This window comes from Zeugodacus cucurbitae, chromosome 2 (assembly GCF_028554725.1).
Source record: "Zeugodacus cucurbitae isolate PBARC_wt_2022May chromosome 2, idZeuCucr1.2, whole genome shotgun sequence".
Classification (NCBI taxonomy): domain Eukaryota; kingdom Metazoa; phylum Arthropoda; class Insecta; order Diptera; family Tephritidae; genus Zeugodacus; species Zeugodacus cucurbitae.
In genome coordinates this window covers 44,133,384-44,148,735 of record NC_071667.1, presented here as the reverse complement: position 1 = coordinate 44,148,735, position 15,352 = coordinate 44,133,384, and positions in this window count along the sequence as shown.

Genomic DNA, 15,352 nt, shown 5'->3' with positions numbered 1-15,352 from the left:
GCGCTGTCATGTGTGGCCCGCAGTGGGCGTGTGTGTGCGTCTACTTGTGCTATTATAGCGGTACATACTATGGTATTCACGTTTTTTCTTCGTCGTTTAATATGGGTTGCTGGCGGGCTAGATGGCGATTTGTCTGCCAGTTGTTGATGCCTGAATACGATTTTCTTTGTAGTGTTGCCAATTTCCGTTGAACGTAATTTAATTGCCAAATAGCTACATAAATGCCACATACGACTCACATGAGCACATTCAAATTTACACTCACACACATACACCCACACTCACATTCATTGTTATATCTTAATTGGGTAACGTTTGCGACGGCTAATTAATTAAAATTCACCAAGCATTACCATGTAAATTTGCATATATCCACACGTACATACCCCAGCATTGTTAGTACATACATATGTATATTTGTAAGTGTGTATGTGTAAGTGTATATTGCGTAAAAATTTGTAATAATTAAAGGGGTTGACATGGCATCACGTCATGTAAGATTTCAATGCTTCGCCTCATTTTTCTCTACTGAAAGCACTGTCTTACAACAAATAAGTGCATTATTAAAATTAACATTTCTTTTAATTTTAAAAGAAAAAGTGTGTGCAGCCCTGAATATGTTATTTGAAAAATATGAGTTCACTATAATAAAGCTTTATCTAAAGGGCGTATTTTTTTAAGAATACGAGTACAACGACCTTTAAATTTAATTCGTATTGAAATTCCTTTCAATACTGAGATATTTAAAAAGAAGATCGCAAGTTAAATTTAATATTAAATGTTAATATCAAAAAATATATTATTCTAGTATATCAGTAATGTACTTTCGGGAGTCTGTATTAAAAGTTAGAATGATTAATATATTATTTCCAAACTCTATGAATAATATTAATGAACGTTATGTTCAGTGTTTTAAGTTAATTTATTCCACACTAGGTAACAGAGCGAGCTATGTATCGCCTGACAAAATATTGGTTAAAACCAGTAAATAGTTTTTTGGTAAGTCATTCTGATATTTTAAATTTTATTCTGGAATTCTTGACGAAGATGAATTCAACAAATCTGAAGTCATCAAAATAGATTCAGCCGCTCTTAAGTTATAAATGCTTATATAGATATATATTTTATAATACATTGCTTAATGATCTATAATCTATAAATATTATAAACAAATAAAAATCAGCGTTGTCCAGGGTACACTGAAGATCAGATAAGTGAAGTGAAACCATAATGTTGGTGGATGTGCAAGAATTTGAGTGGAAAACCATTCATTTTGAATAATGAGAGCTGATTTTCACTCATTTTACCGCAATACCGACCAATTGAGGATTTTTTTGGAGAAGTCAAAGTTTTATTTACATTGCTTAATGATCTATAATCTATAAATATTATAAACAAATAAAAATCAGCGTTGTCCAGGGTACACTGAAGATCAGATAAGTGAAGTGAAACCATAATGTTGGTGGATGTGCAAGAATTTGAGTGGAAAACCATTCATTTTGAATAATGAGAGCTGATTTTCACTCATTTTACCGCAATACCGACCAATTGAGGATTTTTTTGGAGAAGTCAAAGTTTTAGTATAAAAAAGGCGTTCTTGCTCAAGTATCATGGCTAAACTAAAACGGGTTGCTGACAATGGCCCTTATTTTGAAGTTCACTAATTTTTCGTTTTTAGAATATTACTACATGTAATAAATTACCTTTTTTAATTGTATATTTTGAGTTACGCTGAAATAAAATTTTTGCAGATTTTCGGTAATAACCCGTTACACTACGTTCGGACCGAAATTGAAAACCTCTTGAAAACACAATTTGTGGATTGTGGAACCAAAGTCGTTCTGACCGACATTTTGTGTTTTCGATGCGTTTGTTTATTTCTTTGATTACATTTGTAAGTCATAAAACTAAACGATATAGGGTTATAAATATCAAAATGACCAGGATGACGAGACGAGTTAAAATTCGTCTGTCCGTACAAGCGATTACTTGAGTACAACTTCTGATATATTAATGAAACTTCAGGAATTACACCATCTTTCATATAATGATTTTTGTTTTCTAGTGAACTTTGTGTCCAATACATGAGTCGAGTTGCATGTAATTTTAAAGTCCTTTTTTCTCAAAAATTTTTTTAATTTATTCTGCCATGTACTCTAGTTATCAAGAGAGAGAAGACAAGCATAATAGGGTGATATTTTTTGTTCTTTAATCATGTAAAAAATGGAGCACATTCAAAAAGGTAATGTAGCATGTATATAGTGTTGAAATATATAAAGTCACAATTCGAGAAAAGAAAAGAACACGCGCTTAATAACATTAAACAAATAAATTGCGAGAGTATAAAATGTTCGGTCACACGCGAACTTAGCCCTTCCTTTCTTATTGTTATATCTGTTTCTCCATTATTTTGACAAAGTAGTGAATTTGTTTACAATATCAAATGACAATTTAAAGTTGGCAAAATATGTCTTTCAATAATATCGACTAATAAAGTAAGTTTTCAAGAAGTTTTCAGCGAAAACTGTGATTTCGTTTGACAGATTTTGCATAGATGAAAACACAAGTTTTCGAACGAAAACCCATTTTTTCAATGAAAACATGTTTTCAATGTCGGTCCGAATATAGTATTACGATACTTAACCGATGATGAATTAATAGCAAAACAAAATAGTAACATTTTAGACCAGATTAGTTTAAATAATATTAATTTAATTTAATTGTCCCGAAAATTTCAAATGGCAACCCTATTTAATCTGCCGCATAAGCTTAAAACGTTCGTATGCTTACTTGGCTGCTGTTGTGCTCTATGACATCAACTTATAAATCATTTTTGTGTATAACTGCATTTAGTGAATTACTGAAGCCGAACAATAACGACAAGCATTTTCATTTTCCGCAAAGTGCAAACGTGGCGAACAAACGAAGTAGGGCAGGGGCAAACAATGAGAACGAAAATGGATATCTAAACGAGGATAACAACAACTACGGTGTCGGTGGCAGCGTTAGCGAGTGTGATAACAACGAAATAGGATCCCGACAATACGAAATGAAATGCGAAAATGAAATAAATGGAAGACAAAGAATCAAACAATGTAAAGGGCAAAAAGTTTTAAAAAATGAAAAACGCACGCTCGATTACAAAAAGAGGAGAAAATTTACGAAACTACTTAGCAGTCGACTATAACTTAATGTGACGGGAGGAGGTAATGCGGTGAAACTCACTCGCCTCTTAAACGTCGATTTGTCGGAGTTTCTCCCAACTAGTCGGCGGTTCATAAAATCCATCTTAGTATATGTGGTACATTCCAGTCAACCGATTATCTCTTTCGCACACTCACTGCTGGTGCGCTGCTCTCACGCTAACGTACGATGTGCATATGTAGGTAAGTAAGTATGTGTGCGGCAGTTCGGGAATGGCGCTCATGCACAATTTTGCTCTCCATTTGCACAAATTGTTTAAATTGAGAAAAATTTATATGCGCTTTATACAGGCAATTTAATATCGCATCCAATTTGCGGTTTATACGCATCGTCGGGCAATCTCGACTGCGTCTGCCACCCAACATGCCGCACTAAGCACCCCTCCATCTTGCCGGGGTAATCTGTTTTGCTGTTGGTGACAACGACTCTGCCCACAGATAATGTACCAACTTTGTCCGGTCCATACAGCATTGCGGAGTTATAAGTGGGGCCGACACATTTACTGGACTTTGTGAGTTGAAGGGAGCACGGGGTAATCGCAGCTCCGAATGATGTCTACTCTGTTTAATGAACTACGACGATATTCGGTGCTAGTGGATTTGAAGGAACTGCAAGGGTGCGCGAGTACTTTTGTGAGATTGAGTTTGCAGTTGTATGTAACCTCCGCGTTCCTCCTGCTATAATATTATTATTATTATCGTTTATTTACGGAGAAGCCAGCCATCTTTTTTAATATACTCCCCATGCAATCTCCCAAGTTAAGTACATATATGTAAGAATGCTGCAACTGACTGGCATTTATGGACATTTTGCTCCCATACTATTTGTTATGCCATACAACCCATGTACTGCATATACAGACACACAAGCGCTAGCTACTAATCCCTCTTTAAACTCTCCCACAGCCATTTTCGAAGCTCCTTTCGTTGGCTTGTTTGCTCTGCATTACTGCTTTCACGAGTCGAGCAGACATTTTTCTATAATTAACCACTAAATGGAAGCAATGGAACGTGAGTGTGTTCCCGCTTGTCGAGGTGCTCTTCTTGTATGTGTGTATGTGTGTATGGTGGTGTTGCAGAGGATTGGAGCTGGTTGGTGTATTCAGCGCTTGCTTGTGAACATTATTAATGGGTGGCTTGTTATGCCTTTTCGCTTTAATTAGTTTTTAAGCGCATATTCCTTGTTCACAACACCATTTGTCGCACTTTATTTAATTGGTGTATTGATGAATGGATGCGCCAACAATGGCGTTCACTGAGAGAAATTCATAAAATTCCCGTGAAAACTCACAGAAAATATTATTATCTCTTTACAAAGTGCAATTTTCGGTAATCTGCGAAATATTAATCAATAAATATGGCAAAATATAGAGAGCTCGATTTCATTTGCTTACTTCCATTTGTGATATTTACTGTAATGCGTGAATAGCTGCACATAAGAACAGCAATTAAATCAAATAAATTTTATGAAAAAAAATGTTATAAAAAAATATTAAGTAAGCTTTCCAAATGCTTTACAAATCATATTAATTGCAGTTCTATCGTATTTTAGGTTAGGTTAGGTTGGTCTGGTAGGCCTAACAATATTATTTTACTATTATAAGAAAAGCTTATTTAACTAAGACAGTTTTGAACAATTTTTCTTCAAATGTTAGATACTTTTATTATAAGAATGTGGTAAGTTATCTCGTAAAATGAAGTTAATTTCCCAAATATAAGAATATTGTTCGTGATAAACAAGTGTATAAGCAAATTACTTTCTATTACATTTTTTCCTAGGTATTTACAGAAAATTTAAAGGAGACTTAAATGATGAATAGCTCAGTAACGATATTCAAATGTTTCTGATACAAATATAATTTTTAACGCCAACGGTATGGAAAATATTCGTTGAGTTGCGCTTTATTCTGTCAGTTGATTACATTATACTAGATCATAAATAATTGAACAGTTGAACATCCCTAACTCGAATTAACATAATCCACAAAAAAAAAAAAAAGTTAAAGAGATTTTGAGTTATGGAAGGTAATGTGTATGAAATTTGACTTCTATTGCCAATTCAAGAGTTCGAGTAATGTAGAACTTCAAGTTATAAAAGTTCGAGTTATGGAAGTTCAACTGTATATTAAAAAACATATGTTTTTCATGTATTTATAATTAATTTCATATAGCCAATTATTATCAAATATTTAAAAGGAGTGTTTTGTAAAGGTTTAATCTAAACACGTGTGAACGTGAAAATTTATCAAATTTTGTTGCTAAGGTATTTAGTCACTGAGTCTGCGGGTAAGATGGTGATCATCTTATAAAATTTTTAATGGCAGCTAGTTTGACAACAATCCAACAAGTAAAGATTTCTTTTTCCTCTTTTCGTCATAAATTTCTGAAAAATTCTGATAAATACGCAAAGATTCTACTCTCTTAAAAATATATTTGAATGGAGTCACATCTGAATCCATGTATTATTTTATTATTCAAATTATTAATTACTATTATGTTTCTTACCTAAGTAATTTTAAAACCGTGAAAATGTATGAATTTTGCAAAGTGTAAAACTTCCGTACTTTATATTTGTGAGCGTGTGTTGTACTAAATGATGCGCATACGCACCGTACAACCACAAATTATTTAAATTGCTTGTCTCCTCATTATTCATTATTTAAGAGCATGCAAACGAGTTAAGTCACACATAAAAGTAAAACGCTTAAAACGTGTGCATATACTAGGGGGGATTTCATATTTGCTGTCTTCATCATGTTTTTTCTTGAACAGTTTGGCCGCACTTTTGTTTTGAGCAGTTCAAATATGTATGACTCATATAATCTCGTATTACCATCATGTAAGAAAGGTGTATTTTCCATGAACATCGGGTATTTCGGTTATCAGTATAAGCTAACATTCAGATGCAGAATAAATCTAATAGGACTGAATAAGTGAGTGAGACAATAAAAACTATTCGAAAAACTAACTTCAATATTTATTTCCAGCAAACAACATAAAATTCAAAGTTATATTTAGAAACTTTATCTTCTGTTTAATAAATGTTTATCCTTGCAGGGTTCTTTGATTGAAAAGTTTCTCCTCCAATTTATGACTCAGACAGATTATTATAATTTTGCTTAAATTTCATATTACTATGTGCTAAATAGGTGAAAATAGATTATTGAGAATATGCACCAAACCCTGCGTCTTTCTCTAGATAATCTTATTTCAAAAACACTACATTCAAAACTTTTTTGATCTAGAAGTAGTACAGAATTATATTCAATGCTTTCTAAAATCTGTAAATATTATGAGAAGCAGAATTATCGTTATTTGAATCGTAATTTTTTCTCTCAAAAATCAGTTCAGATACGTCATTACGAGTCATTTCACTACACTTCACTGCGCACCATTCCACTCCGCAGCGAAATTAATTATTCATGCAAATGAGCTTAAAATCTGCTTGGCCATTTTCGTTCATTAAATCGCATTTTCTGCGGTCAACAACATAATTTATTGCTAATTAAATTATTTCAATTTGTATAACGGTTTTCAGTATTTTTCTTGTTATTGCTTTGTTTTTGCAAATTTTACAAATGCTTCAGGCGTTACGCTGGGCTATACATAGTATAGCATTTTAAACTAGCCCCTCCAGAGCTCAGTAATGTAGGAGTTTTGTGAAGCGCGCAGAGAGTTTAGGAGGAGCCTCTCATTTCCGATGCCTATTAATCATGAGAATAATGCGTGAAAATTTATGCAAATAAGTCGGTGAAGCATTTGTGGCTTTGCACTCGCATAACGGCTAGTGTTGGTGTAGTCAGCCATTTGCTATTTACAGCGCGCTTCACGCTGCCACAGCTCGTTAATTTGTTTCCTAATTAAACTAATGAGCGACTAAAGTCAATGTGCAATTATGCGCAGTTGAATTCATTTGTCGCATCAAATCAGCGTTGACCGCGATATATGTATATTTACATATTGTATTGAAGATGAATATACATACATACATACATATGAATACGTTTGCGAATAATAGAGTACAAGTATGCGAGTACATTAATTCACATTCAAACTTAGTAGACGTAGTCCATTGAACAGCTTATTACATATTTGCATGAAAAAACGAAATAATCGTACGACAAAAATATCCAATACAAAATCCAATATGGCAACACAGTCTATGATCGTTGTATAATGTAATTCGTTGGTAAATTTTTGCAGATCCTTTTATTAATGCACTTTAAATAATTGCAAACCTTCGCGATTCTAGAAATACGAAATAAATACAAGAAAGGATGGGCTAAGTTTGGATGTAACCGACCATTTTATACTCTCGCAATTTAATTTTATTAAGATAACACACAATTTTATCCTCTTATTCGGTATAAACTCCACTAAAATAAACAAAATCATTAGTATATAATGGAAAGTTTCCATTCTATTTTATGCGGTACAAAGAACACCTAGTGTTTGAAAATCCTAATATTAGGTATATGGGAAGTTAAGACCCGATTTCACCCATTTTTGGCAATGAGCCAAAATGTGTAGAAGTTCACGTAAGTGAGGAAAGTTTTTGATTGCCATTCACTTGGGAGTGGCCAAAAACGATTCTTCCCCACATGATTCAAGCATCTGACGACTTCCGGTATTAGACCAAGTATCCTCTGAGTTGCTAACAAACATCCGTTTGAAGGCGAGCTAAAGTGAGAAGGCGAACCCGCTTCTGCGGTTGTGCGTAGGGTTTGGGACCCACCACATAAAAACGAAGTACCAATGAAAAATCGAAGAAAGCCTCAGATGAGACACCCCCCTTTTGATGACGACCCCAGCAAACGTTTTAAGGATAATGATTTAAGGGCATGCACCTGGAATGTCCGGACCCTTAATTGGGAAGGTGCCTCTGCTCAGCTGGTTGATGTCCGACTAAAGGCTGATATCACCGCTATCCAAGAAGTGCGATGGACGGGACAAGGACGGAAGAAGGTGGGTCTTTGTGACATCTACTACAGCGGCCATATAAAGGAGCGCAAATTTGGTGTTGGATTTGAGGTGGGAGAGAGACTACGTCGCCGAGTCCTAGCATTCACCCCGGTGGATGAACGTCTAGCCACAATCCGCATAAAAGTGAGGTTCTTCAATATATCGCTTATTTGCGCCCACGCCCCAACGGAAGAGAAGGACGATGTGACCAAAGATACTTTCTATGAGCGCCTAGAATGCACCTACGAGTGTGGCTTTAGAACTGGAAAATCCACAACTGACCACATATTCACCATGCGCCAAATCTTGGAGAAGACCCGTGAAAAGAGGATCGACACACACCACCTTTTTGTCGATTTTACAGCTGCTTTCGACAGCATGAAAAGGAGCTGCCTTTATGCCGCGATGTCTGATTTATGGTCCTCAGAACATTGGCAACGGCGAATTCCGCAGACGATGGAACGATGAGCTGTACGAGTTATACGACGACATTGACATAGTTCAGCGAATAAAAAGACAGCGGCTACGCTGGCTATGTCATGTTGTCCGAATGGACGAAAACACTCCAGCTCTGAAAGTGTTCGATGCAGTACCCGCCGGAGGAAGCCGAGGAAGGGGAAGGCCTCCACTCCGTTGGAGGTGGAGAGCGACCTGGTTACACTTGGAATCTCCAACTGGCACCGAACTGCGAAGGAAAGAGAGGAGTGGCGCGCTCTCATCGATTCGGCTATAACCGGCTAAACGGTTCAACGCCAATTACATACATACATACATTAGAAGATAAATTTTTAATAAATATCTGAATTTTATAAAAGATCTGATAGATTTATCGATATTTCCGGTAACAAATTATCTATAGGCATTGATGCTTTCCTGTTCGGAATTTGGTGCCTTGACAAGTTATAGTCCGATTTCGAAATTTTTTAAATGATTGATACCTCACGTCCAGTGATGTATTTGTGCAAAGTTTAATTCCGATATCTGAAGGAATTAAATTAATTCCAAATTGTGTTATTTGGTAAGTTAAGCATGATTGTCAATTTAAATCAAACAATTTTAGGAAAAACACCACTTCCTCTGTCAAGCGCTTTTAAGCTCAAGTACTGGCAAATGTGCCTTTAATTTTTAATCAAAGTCCATTTGGTGTATGTGTGTGTAGGTGTCGATGAGCGGAAGCATAATGCAAAACTGTGAAGCAATATTTAAAATGCGACGCTAATTCCACCTTCAATTTGGGGCTAATTAAAAATTCTATAGATTTCCGCATTGATGTTGGCTGTCAGCGGCGCCCGAATGATTGTAAGCAATCAGCCAACAACAACCATTGGCACGTCCTAACACGAGTTGCCGGCCACTTTACACGTAATTAGAAGAATTTCACTGTCCGCGACTAGAAGCGGCACAGTCCTCCCAATTTCGGTTGCGCTTCATTTGTACGAATAGGCAAATGTTTTGGGCGAAATGAAAACAAAAACGTGCTAATTGCAATTAATAATGCAGGACATTGAGTAGCGCCTCGACGCCAGGAGCCTATATACAATTTTAAATGAGCAATGCAGACTAGGAAAGCGAACGAAGAGGGAATACTAATTTGGCAAACAAAGATCCACGTTTGCAAATGCGAAAAAATGTAAACACAGTAAAATCGATTTTTTGCTAAAAGGTTCTTTTTAGAGCTACTCCGCAGTGTTAATATCACTCTTTAAAAGCATCGTTTGAAAATGTGAACTCCATTTTAGCAACAACGGATTACGACAAGTGCTAACTGCTAGCCTGCAGAAGCCTCGTGGCCAATTCGTTGCTGCCAGCAAGAGCAGAATAATCCGGCGCCGGAAATAAACAGCCAGCTAAAGTGTTAATTGCCATAAATGGTTGTCATTGTAACCGTAAACGACAGTAGATATTTGCATCATTGCGCGCCGCTCCACGCAGCCTCGCACCGCATAGCTCAGCATCACTCAGCCCCACGAACACTCTTTCAGTTATGCAAATGTATGTGCCGCATAAAGAAAGCATGTGAAATGTCCCACAACAGGCTAATGGGTAAGCGCTGTCAAAGTGACAAGCATGCAAGCGTAGGCATGTTAACTTCCCTGAGTGCATGTGAGCGAAAGAGAGCGCAAAATTATAGATGCTTGTGTACAAAGGAGCGCTGAGCATATTTTCTCGACCTCACACTACCATACACAATTCCAATAATTTTCAGCGACCAACCCCACTCGCATAGTCTCAGATGCGCACTCAAACACTTACACTAATCCATAGCATACTTTTTGCGTTGCTCTCAATACCATTTCTCCACAAATGCTAGTTCTGAGCTGAATACAGTGCTTGCGCATTAAAGCCATGGAAACACTCTTAATTTACTCAAGTATTCACTCAAACAACGCGCAAAGACACGCCCTCGCTGTGCAGCCAATCGTGACGCTTCACTTTCCTTTTTTACAGTTAGTCACTGGAAGCAGCATTAAATGCACTCTCTCAAAGTACGGACTAGCTGCTCATAGAATAGTTTGTTGCTGTGCGGCAGATTTTCCAATATGGCCGCGTCGCCGGCATCGAGGACTCTCGCTATAAATATTCCATTTATTTTTATCGCAATCTCCACGGCGCGAAGGTTGTACGCATCCTTTTTCTCGTATTTGATATTTCCGTTTCATATTTCGCTGATATTGCAACGCTGGTTGTGGTGCATCCGCTAATGGTGCATTAACTGTCACTATCCGTAGTCTTCCGCACTTTGCGACTTACCAAATGACTTAGCGACCACCGCAAAACGGCAGTTTACCTCTATTGCTGTAACCCTCGTTTAGTCGTAGCCACGCTAGTCACTTATTCTTCGTCCTTTATGTTGCCATTTGTACGCAATTTTCAGCTCTATGCCAGTGATAGCCAATGTACATAGGAAGGTCTCTAAAAATATATATACTTCGGCGTAAGTGTGTGTGTCTACCGCCCTCGCTGGTTCATGTTTTTAAGTGTCCTCTGGGGCACTTAGTTCGTTACCAAAAGTTTATTTCTCTTATTTCAGCTACCCTCGCCCATATCTTCCACTGCAGTACTCTCTCTCGAGGTCTGGTATTTTCGCATCCGATACCTTTCTTCCGCCTTCCTGTTGTAGTTCTGCGGTTATGTTGTCAGTCGTTTTCATAACTGCAAATTGCTTTGGATATTAAGTGCTCGGCTGTGCATGCGAAGACCTCATACCTACTTTTGTCTATACAATACACATTCATAAAAGAGAGTCGCATTTGTATTGCAACAACAACATAGTTTAGTTTCTTTTTAATGCAAAAGTCATTTGACCGCTCGCACTGTAAATTGCTATGATTATTTGTACCTCATTAGGACGCTGAATGGCTTATGAGAAACGTAAGAACTTGGTAAATTGAAGTTTAAATTGGAATTGGCCAAATCGTTGGTGGTTTTGGGTTTCCTCTTTGGTTTCGTATTGCTGCCAAGTTTCTCCACTGGATATAAATATCGCTAATTTACTTGAATAGTGTCACAACTCAAAAAAGTCGATTTTTCAGGAGAGCGATTTAAAGTTTTCAATTGTCTCTTATTTAGCAAATATAGAAAAACGCCATAAGTTTATTTACTAAACTAGTGGCGTGTAATACATTAAATAACATGCTGAGCAAAAAGGGCCCAAATAGAGTGTACTAATGCATTTTCTGGGGCATAAATGTGACCCACTTTGAATTAGGTCGTTATTTGTGAAAAATATAAATCAATTTCGCCGTCATAAGTCAAATGTGTCGATTTTGCCGAAAAAAACAACATGAAAAATTTAATAAATTTTCACCATTATCGTTGTAATACAAAATGTGTCGTTCTTTCTGAAAAGAAAACCAACTTCACCTTTTTACAATATGTGTAGGAACACAAAATATGTCGTTATTTCGTAAAAAAATTATAACTAATTCTACACACAACTGAGAAGTGTCGTTATTGTGGTTGAAAACTCATGCAACATAACAAGTTTAAGAACGGCACATTCTTATATCACGGTTTATTTTCCTACGCATTGGAATGAATTTTTATACAATATGGACGATCGTGTTTTTTGAGTTATAACACTATTCAAGTAAAGTAAAAATATTATATAAAGTGTAAATTTGGATTTATGAACATTGGAATGGTGAGATAATATTGATAATATTTCATTATCTTTATCGTAACTAATACGATTTATTAATTTATTAATTTCAAAACAAAAATGCGATCTAAAAATAAACCATGATTTAGAAGGAAGTCTTTGGTTTTTAATGAGCTCTTAATATATACACATGTGTAATCCAAAAGCCTGTAATGGATCACAATGTAAAAGCTCTGTCTCTAGCTGCTCTAGTCATAGACAAATATTAAAATGAAGATTTAGGAAATTATTCGGCCATTTTTTAAGAAACTCCTGAATCTATTATTAATGTCTAAGAAACCACCCACAATTGATTGATAAACTTACTTATTATGAACTTTACAATAATTTTTAATACTATTGGCAGGAGGGGAACAAAAAAATCGACAGACAATAGATCGCTAGATCGATACATTTTTGCGGGCATAAGCATCCCATAAAAAGACCAATGTTTGAGATTAAATGCAAATCCATGTCAGCGATAACTGGTGCATAAATTTAGATAACTTAATAAAACTTGAAACTATCCCTTGGTATCATAAGAGTTAGAATTAATCAAAATTATATAAACATATAGTGCTGTAATTAAGCCGAAAAGAAAGCTTTAGAAAGCTATAAAACTATAAACTAAAATTTGCTATAAATATCGAACAAAGTGTCTGTTGCTAATCTTTTCCAAAAATATCCGAAAGTAGTTAATATATTCTATGGAAATTCAGAGGGAATCCTGTTGAATGGTATGTTGAAAACTACATAAAGTATGTTAAGTCTCTAACAAAACGCTCCAGAATAACTATTTTTAAAGGAAAGGTGGTACCAAAGTGTTGCTCTCAGATTGCTATACAAAATGCAATATAGATATTGGTCCCTCACCTTTGGGTATCTCAAGAACTACTCGACGAATTTCAGCGAAATTTGGTATGTGACATTCTCTAGACATCCTGACATTAAAGATTTAATATGGCTTCAGAACCATGCCTACTTACCAAATAACACAATTTTGAATTCCATCTAATTCATTCACTTTACAATATATAAAGAAAGAATCATTGAAAATATAGAGGTGTGGCAACGTTCGTTTGAAAATTGTCGAAATCTGATTATAAGTTTTTAAGGACCCAGATACTGAACTTGATGATCTCATGTCTGACTTTTTACCGGAAACTCCGCTAAATAACCATGACACCTTAGTGATATTCAGAGTGCTTATAATCTGGAATAAGCTGTAGTTTGGTGGCGAAAATGAGTGAAATCGGCCCGCGAAAGACACCACCGTAATATGTGTATAATGATTTTCGTTCTTCTAGTGGACTTTGTAATGAATACATGGATCAAATTGTGTGTTGTCTTAATAAAATTTTGTGAAAACACGTCCTTAAGCATAAACCTTATCTTAGCGCCAATATTCCCAGTATAGTGATGAAACCGGTTAAAACTTAGTCTAGTCCCCAAATACTTAATATGATAAAGTTTCACTCATGCCATCCACACCTATGAGCCCAGCAAATTAAAATATTTGGTTACACTCGAATTTCGCCCTTCCTTACGTTTTTATGTGAGACGGCCATTTCTGCTATCCAAAGAATTCGTGCAATGTAAAATATGTCTCTATAATTTTTTCAAGATCAAAAATAATTTCTAAGAGATTTACGCTCGAATTAAAAATGAATAAATGATTTTAGCGGATAGTACCCTAGTATTAGTAAATTATCTCAAATGTAGAATGTAAGTATTCACAGAACTCACACATATAACCTTGCTTCGTTAAGAAACGGCTGTACTTCATAGACATCGGTTGCCTCACAGTCAGTTGGCAGCAAATCAAAGAACATAGAATAATTCTCTTAATTTAATAGTTTGGAAATCTTAATTAATTAATTTTTAAGCTGTTTGTCGAGCAAACGCAAATTAGTTAAGCGAGACGATTGACGTACAAGCACTCACTCACACCTACACACATAAACACATTTGTGCTTAAATACCTGACAAGCAACAATCCCCGAAACTGCACAGTCGAACGGGAAGACAACGAGCAAGAAGCACAGAACACAAGCCATGGAAGCCTGAGCTGCAGGGAAGAGTCTGCCACCCACAGCGCAGCCCACACTCAAATCCAAGAGTTCCAGAGGATGTCATTTGCACGCCCAATCAGGGACTGTCAAGAGTGCTTCACACACAACGGCATATACATACATACAAATGTACATATAAATGTGTAATGTAGATGCGTAAATGCGTAAATGCCGACGCATTAATCTCCTCGAGTCGTCATCGGAGGCCACTGTACGAATAAAGCACACGAAATTGCGAAATATGCATTAATTTAAAATTGCCACGAACGAATGAAAGCCTGAACAAGAAACAATGAAATTTTCTGCGACAACAACAATGTAATTCGTCGGCGACAAAATTATGACACCGCTGGTCGGTATCATCGTTTTATTTTATTATTTTTTACTGCGCGCGCAATTTAATTTCATATTTATATACAAGCGTCTCGTTGGGGCAGCTGAGGCTCAAGTGAATGAGTGTGTTTTTCTGGTGGCACATTTGAGCGATTAATTCGACAATCAAAGTCAAAGAAAAATTGCAAAATGTGTTAAATATGTTTTAATGGCATTTAATATTAAGAGGACTAACGCAACACGGTCGGAGATACTCAAGCATGTAGTCGATACATATGCATACACATACATTCATAGGAATATATATGTATAAACACATGCCAACAGCCTCACTTAAATAGAAGACGCCACCGCTCGACCGTTCGTTTGCCTCACAACAATATTCTGTTTAAGTTATTTCAAAAAAATCTCAGCCAATTTATCTTCACTCAAGCGTGCAATTTTTTGCTTTTAATTTGCAGTGAGATCTTTATTTAATTTTTTTTTTTTTGAAATTGTTCAAGCACAGATGCATGCACATCATTAAGCTATTTGTTTTTATGACTGTAACAGATTATTTTTAATATTCTTCATTTAAATAAGTTTTTTATGAAATTTTTTTCAGAAAATAAATTAGTTGCAATTAGTTTAAACAAAAATGA